The sequence below is a fragment of the Gossypium raimondii genome, chromosome 9 (genome assembly GCF_025698545.1).
Source record: "Gossypium raimondii isolate GPD5lz chromosome 9, ASM2569854v1, whole genome shotgun sequence".
In the NCBI taxonomy this organism is placed as follows: Eukaryota; Viridiplantae; Streptophyta; class Magnoliopsida; order Malvales; family Malvaceae; genus Gossypium; species Gossypium raimondii.
The window spans coordinates 1,504,768-1,513,226 of NC_068573.1; the positions used below are offsets into that span (position 1 = coordinate 1,504,768).

Sequence of the window (8,459 nt, forward strand, 5' to 3'; positions counted from 1 at the left end):
TAATCAGATTCACCTTATTTAGTATCAACATGGCTGAATGATTCTTGAAGAAGTATTTTCTAACCAATAAAAATGCCAAGCTTAGAAGTGAATTGCCTCATTTTAGCAATTTGACGAAGAATCTCTCTATAATGCATGGGAGCGATTCACGGAGCTATTGTAGAAATATCCTCACCATGGCATTTCTTACTGTATTCAGTTGGAGACATTTTATAATGGTCTCAATGCACATACAAGATTGGTTGTTGACGCTTCAACCAATAGAGTTTTTCTTTCAAACTTGTACAACGAAGCTTATGAGATCCTTGAAACAACTATCAGTGACCGACTAATCGAGTAGCCACAAGAAGAAAAGTGGTCAGAGTTTACGAAGTTGATACACTTATGTCTTTGGCAGCCCAGGTATCTTTTGTGAATTCCAAGCTTAAGAACTTTACTACTAACGATTTTAATGCTAACATGTCAGGTCAGCAGCCAAGCTAGTTTGAAAACATCTCTTGTATTTGTTGCGGAGATGGTTATATGCTTCAAAATTACCCATCATACCCAGAATCCATCTACTACATGGGTAACTAAAATCAAAATAGAAGTGGGCTAAGACCGGAATAAAATTATTACAATTCTTCATGGAAAAATCATCCAAATTTCTCATAGAGCAACCAAGAGGTTGTTCTAGCAAATCATATATGCAAACCTAACCAAACCAACCGTAAGGGCTTCCTCAACAAGTTTAGGAGCCTCCACCCATTGAAACTTTGAACAACCTTGAAGATTTGCTGAAGGCATACATGACAAAGAGTGATGTCATGATTCAAAGCCAAGCAGCGATGTTGAAGAACTTGGAGAACCACATGGGACAGCTAAGCAACGAGCTCAAAAGGAGAGTAATGTTTAGAAGATTTTTTTTTTATCAAAAAGGAGGAGTAGAGAAGTAGAGCTAGCAGAAAGTTGTGTGTTGGTTGTTGGTGCTCCTAATGATGAGAGTTAATGTTTACTTTGATTTATTCATAATTTATTTTGAATATTTTAGTTTTATTTATTGGAATCTTTGAAATGATGAACTATTCTAATAGATGGTTATTTTTACTTTGGTTGTACAAACTCTTATCCTTCTTCTTACTTAGATATAATTCTAGTATTTGATTGTTGATGCACATATTTAAAAGGTATTAATGGTTTATTTAGTTGTTTATGTTTTAAGTTTAGTTTGATGGATTAAGGGGATTGTACTAAGGGGGAGCATGCATATCTTGTTACTTTTGTACTTCTTCCTCATTGTTTGGTTTTGTTCAAAATATTGCCAATGGGGAGATTGTTGAGGCAAGTTTTTTTTTTTTTTTTTTTGAAGTTTTTGCATAATGCCAATGTTAGTGGTCATTGCAACTAACACTACAACAGGCTGATTAACTTGCCATGTTTGGAGTTGCCAAATTTCAAAAGAAAATATGATAGCCTAGCTATGAACACCAATCTATTTGAAGCAACATATCTTAAGGATTGGATTGAACCAAACAATCAGATTTCTTGAATTATGGAGATTGGATTAGGACGACATTGAAGACTTATCGCAATTGATCCTACTTTATCTTGGACTTTATTATTATAATGTATATGCTATTTTAGCTGCAACTTAATAGGCGAAATTTATCGCAATTGATCTAGCATGTTAGCGTGCCCCAAACTCTTATATATTTGAGAGACTTGTATATGTTTTGTACCGAGAGTTGAGAGATCTTATTTGTTTATTAAGGAACTTGTATTTCAAAAGTGCATTTGAGATTGTAAACATATTTGCTGCTTGGTACAGAAGTAAGGGCCCTATACCAGAGTGTGATAGGAATTAAATCACTTGCTGTATTGTGTTGAAAGATGGTGGGTTTACTCGTTGAGCTAGGCTTCATAGACAACTTGTGTTCTTGTCACAGTGCTACCTTCAGTGGACTCTGTAGTCATCACTTCTATTCAGCCACTTTGTTTTCTTAGCATTTAACAACTGTAGGTTCCAGGAAAGTCAATTTTGATGTTAGTTTTATTAGCCAATACTGTATGATAGGGGTGTGTATTGTTTTTAGGGATTTTGAAGGCTTTGTCGTGGGAGCAACAACATTGAAGCTGTCGAATGTTACTCACTCCGCTATTGCTGAAGCTCTTGCAACTGTCAAAGCCATCGAGATTGCCATGGAGATGGGACATCCCATATTTTCTTGGAAAGTGACCGTTAACTCTAGTGAAAGGGTTGCCCAATAATGAAGAAGAATTTTCAGAGGTAGAACCTATTTTCCACCCTGCCAAATCCTTGCTACGACAACTTACAGAGGTAAAGATTGGCCATACGCGACGGGATGGAAACAAAGCAACCCATGAACTAGCAAAGCATAACCTCTGCATTTACGAAGCCATCTTGACCAGGGGCAAAGTCAAAAAAAAATTTGTGTGAGAGAGAGATTGAGTTGTATATTTTTATGAAAGTTAAAATATCATTTTGCTATTATATTGCTATATAGTTTTTGTAATTTTTTGAATCACTAAATTAAAATATAACTTTTTAGGGTGATTTTAACATTTATTAACTTAGAACTTTATAAATTTTCAAAGATTAAAAATATAATTTTTCATTTTAGGGAGTTAAGGCAGCTGCCCCCTCTCCCTTCGCCCAGAAATTGTCAATGTTTAATGATATTTGATGTTTCTTTTTTTTTTAAAAAAATCGTGAATTTGAAGACTTACATAGCGAACCCCCATATCCATGCACAGCCACAATTATTATATTTTCAGTACATAAAAGAAAACTCTAAAAGGGCAAAAGTAGCCTCACAAACAGAGTTAGGTGGAAAGAATATAGTTGGGATACCAGTTGAAAAACAAGAAAAAAACATGCGAGTTGGAGTCGGACATGGCACAGTGCGGCACCACCACCGCCCAAATCCAATTGCCATCTCTATTAAACCAGTCGGTCAATTCTTCCAATTCTCTCGAATTGGTTCCTTCCATTTGGCCTTTACTGTTTATACCCATACAATCTCTTTAATAAATGTCTTAGGCTTCATATTTGATTGCGACTAAAGATACTAGGAGAACATTAGTGTAGCATATTAATACAATTAGATTTTAATGTTGGAAAGGTGAATTCTTTGAGCAGAAATTTTCGATGTATTTTTTGTTGGGTATTTAATTGGACTCTAATTAATAATTGAAAGTATTGTCTTTCTATAGAGATTTTGCTCTTAACTTCTGTGAAAAGCCATGAACGATTCACGAAAGAGACATCTCGATTACTACTAGCAAAACTCAAAAAAATTTGTTAATATAAAGCAGGTAAATAATAATAGAGTTATCTAAATATCAACTATAAATTTCAAATTGGAATCCCTCGCAATCAAAAGAAAAAAAAGTTGATAGTATCGCGTATCTCTTGTTAGATTTAGGATGGGTTTCAATAGGTGGTGGGATGCGGTGCAGTGCGTTTAGTTTACTTTTTGTCTCACGCTAAGTATCGTTACAATATCTAATATCATCGCTATTGATGTTTTTACACTAACCACAGATAAACGTATCGCACATCCAAACTTACCATGTGGAACATCAATTTTAAAAGCTTAATTGCAACTGATTCATTTTTCAGAATTTATATACTGAATGCATTTATAGTTGATCACGCAATGTGATTTGTTAAAATTTAATTATTTGTATTTATTAGATTTTTATTTGAATTATTTTGAATATAGTATAATTAATTAATTATTATAACAAATATATATTTAAAAGAAAATATTTATTACATTGTTAGCGGAGTTTTTAGACTTCACAAACAATATAAAGAGGTTGACAAGTATCCTATTCGAGTATAGTAAATATTAAAAATAAATAAATCTTTTAAAAGAAAGACATGTGTCAAATTTTAAAATTGTTTGTGGAATAATAAAATACATGTCAATATATCAAATACTAACCTATCTAAAATTATCTTTGAGAATACATTTTCAGAGGAGTACCTTGACACCTAGGACTGAGGAAGAAAAATAAAAAATTTGACCTAAATCGAAGTATTTGGATGGTTTATGGAATGCAAGTTTAAAAATCACAATTACCATAAATCAAACTGAGTTCTATTTTATTTAATATATAATTACTTTTATTTTTATTATAAAAATAAATATTTTATACTGAAAATAGTGAAAATAATTTGAAATTTTTTTGTTTTTAAGAAATACTTATGAAAAAATCTTTGAAATTTTGTCAAATAATTATTCAAAAATCATAAAACAAAGCTCATTTTGCCTAAATAAGTCTAAAAATTCAAAAACCAAAAGTTAATATAGAAAAATCAAGAATCGAACCAAGTCGAACTAAATTAAGTTGGATGGTTAAAAAAGTCCAAAACACCTGAACAAATCGAACCAATATCAACCCTATCAAAACCATGAGCGTTAAGCTTAGTATAGGTTCTAATCAGCACAAAATGCGTGCCGCATCTGTTAAGAGAAAAATAATGTAATCATTTGTGCAACCTATAGGTGTTGATTTCAAGCTAGTAAACTTTAACTAGGATATTTATTTACTTGTTTGCCCAACCAACCCATTTAATACAAGGAATTTGACACATGGAAGTCGTGACATGCATCCTAAAAATACCTCGCAATTTGACCACCATGTCAGGCCCACAAAAGCCCAAAATTGCTCACACACTCTTAGACTGGAGAGGGAGTGAATCCAAGGAGATTTTGAACTTGATCCAACGGACACTGAAATTCTTGCACTATCTTGAGACATCAAGTGTCTGATACAATTGTAGAATTGAGAGGTTTGTGTTGTGCGGAAGCGAGTAAAAGAGTAAAATTATTGTACTAAACAATCACACTAAGTGCAATTCCCAGGAAAGAGAGGTGGATCACAAGGATCGCTTAAGTACCAAGTCTTTCCTAGCCAGAATATTCCTCAATCGTAATTTAATAGCACAATAAATCACTACAATCACACTCACAATTCATGTAGAATAATACAACAAAGAACACAAGAATTTAACAAGGTTCAGCAAATTTTGCCTACGTCCTCGGGCACTACCAAATATATTTCACTCCAAAATTCAAGTGAGAATTTACAAAGAGAGAGAGAGAGAGAGAGAGAGAGAACAATGTCTTAAGTAGAGAATGGCTAATATGAGATATAGAATGAGAGATGGTTATGCCTATTTATAGTTGAGGTTCAGGGATCAACTTGCAAAGTTACTTTACAATTAGGGACCAAATATTGCAAATATCTCAGATTTCTTATGCCAATATCTCGATACCCATATCTTTGACTTTCCATAAATATGGATGATTTCTAATAATCTCCACCTTGAAGATTTGATTCGAATAATCTTATCTTTACACAATTCTCTCTGCCTTTGTCAACAACACTTGATAGTGCCTTCTTCAACTGTTAAACATGCAGAATATTGATCAAGTTCAAACAATGTTCGAACTTGATTATTGTTACCACCTTGGTCATCATATCTGCGGGATTATCTGCATTCTTAATCTTCTGAAGGTGAAATTTCCCCTCATCAATAATTTCCCGCACAAAATGGAAACGTACGTCAATATGCTTTGTACGTGCATGATAGACTTGATTCTTTGCTAAATGAATAGCACTTTAACTATCACAATACACGTTAATATGCTCCTGAACCAATCACATGGTTTTAACCATACCTTGTAACCAAATAGCTTCCTTTACAGCCTCTGTTACAGCCATGTATTCAGCTTCTGTGGTTGACAACGCAACTGTAGACTGCAGTGTAGACTTCCAACTTATTGGTCCTCCAGGAAGTGAAAACACATAACCAGTGGTTGATCTTCGTTTGTCCAAATCATCGGCATAATCAGAATCAACGTACCCAATAACACCTTTACCAAGTGTAGTATCCTGCTTGAACAGTAATCCAATATCCATGGTATTCTGAATATACCGTAGAATCCATTTCACAGCTTGCCAATGTCCTTTCTAGGATTATGCATATACCTGCTCACTATACTAACTGCCTGTGAAATGTCGGGCCTTGTACACACCATTGCATGCATCAAGCTACCTACTGCATTAGAATATGAAACTTGTAACATGTATTCTTGTTCCGTATTCGCCGAAGGAGATAGTTGTCCAGAAAGCTTGAAATGAGAAGCCAACGGGGTACTTACAGCTTTTGTCTGCTCGTTCATGCCAAACTTCTGTAGTACCTTCTTCAAATATTGCTTCTGAGACAAACTAACTCTGCCATGAGCTCTATCCCTACATATTTCCATGCCAAGAATCTTCTTAGCTTCACCTAGATCTTTCATCTCAAACTCAAGGTTGAGTTGAGTCTTCAATCTCTCAATTTCAACTTTACTCTTAGATGCTATCAACATATCATCAACATATAAGAGCAAGTATACGAAAAATCCTTCTTGTAGCTTCTGAAAATACACGCAATGATCAAATTTACTTCTTGTGTACTTTTGCCCTTTCATGAACTGATTAAATCGCTTGTACCACTGCCTCGGAGATTGTTTCAATCCATAAAGCGAATTTGTCAGTTTGCAAACCCAATTTTCTTTATCAGCAACATTGAATCCATCTGGCTGAGTCATATAGATTTCCTCTTCCAAATCACCGTGTAAAAATGCGGTCTTCACATCGAGCTGAACTAGTTCAAGATCATATTGCGCAACCAAGGCTAACAAAATCCGAATAGACGAATGCTTCACAACTGGAGAAAACACTTCATTGTAGTCTATTCCTTCTTTCTGAGCGTAACCCTTTACTACCAATCTAGCCTTGTATCGAACTTCATTTTTACCAGGAAATCCTTCATTCTTTGCATATACCCATTTGCATCCAATTGCCTTTTTTTGGGTAGTGTCATCAACTCTCAAGTCCTATTTTTATGAAGAGACTGCATTTCTTCATTCATAGCTTGCTTCTACTTTACACCATCAAGGTTACTTCTTGCTTCTGTGTAAGTAGAAGGAACATCATCATCTGCAATTGGAAGTGCATAGGCCACCATATCATCAAAGCGAGCAGGCATACGAATCTCTCTTCTTGGCCTTCTATATGCAATTGAATCATGTTGCTGTAGAACTTCTTGGGTCGAAACTTCTTCATCATTTGTTTCTTCAATATTAGCTGGATCATCATTAACCTTTTCAAGCTCCACCTGCTACAAAGTGCCACTGGTTTTGTTATCCTTTTGTGAATCCTTGTTCTTCATCATGGTTGATTCATCAAAAGTCACATCTCTACTGAAAACAATCTTTCTTGTATCAGGACACCAGAGACGGTATCCTTTTACTCCACCGGTTATACCCATGAATAATGCTTTCTTTGCTCTTGGGTCTAACTTAGATTCTTTTACATGATAATATGCAGTGGAACCAAAAACATGTAAAGAATCATAATCGATGTGTTTACTACCCACCTCTCCATAGGAGTTTTTCCATTTATTATAGCTGATGGCAACCGGTTAATTAGATGGCACGTATATGTAATTGCCTCAGCCCAAAATTCCTTGCCCAATCTAGCATTGGACAACATACATCGAACTTTCTCCAGTATAGTCTGATTCATACGTTCTGCCACCTCATTCTATTGTGGTGTATCTCGAACAGTGAAGTGTCGCACAATGCCCTCATCTTGACATACTTGTAGAAATGGATCATTCTTGTACTCAGTACCATTGTCTGATCGAAGTCGTTTGACCTTTCGACCTGTCTGAGTCTCCACCATCTTCTTTCATTTCAGAAATGCATCCAAAACTTTATTTTTCCTTTTCATTTGATACACCAATACTTTTCTTGAATAATCATCAACAAAAGTAACAAAATAGTGCATACTTCCCAAAGAAGCCACTTTAGTAGGTCCCCATACATCACTGTGAACGTAGTCCAGAATTCCTTTTGTATTGTGAATTGCTGAACCAAATTTTATCCTCGTCTGCTTGCCCAGAACACAATGTTCACAGAATTCCAATTTGCAAGAATTTGCACCTTTCAAAAAGCCTTGCTTTGCCAAACTCTGTAAAGCTTTTTCACCAGCATGTCCCAATCGCATATGCCATAACCTGGTAGCCTCTGAATCTACATCTTTCGCAGAAGCTGTTGATGTTGATCCAATAACTGTACTTCTATTTAAATAGTACAGATTATTTCTTCTTGTGCTTTTCATCACCGTCAATACCTCAGCTACTACCTTTAGTAATCCATCTCTCAAAGTGATTGTGAGCCCTTTAGATTCTAGGACCCCTAATAAGATGAGATTTTTCTTCAAGCTAGGTATGTAGCGAACATCTGTCAAGACTTGAATTGAGCCGTCGTGATTCTTCAATTGGATTGTACCTACTCCCATTGTCTTACAAGCGCTGTCATTGCCCATAAAAACAACTCCGCCTTCTAGTTCTTTAAGACTAGAAAACCAGTCCTTATTAGGACACATATGATAAG

The 8,459-nt window shown here is 35.1% G+C and overlaps 1 non-coding gene across 1 annotated transcript; it reads right to left on the bottom strand.

Moving 5' to 3' along the window:
• Positions 1-77: 77 nt before the first annotated feature.
• Positions 78-183, bottom strand: LOC128032902 (small nucleolar RNA R71). The gene has a single exon (XR_008189242.1). It is a non-coding gene; the product is annotated as a small nucleolar RNA R71 (small nucleolar RNA).
• Positions 184-8,459: the final 8,276 nt, after the last annotated feature.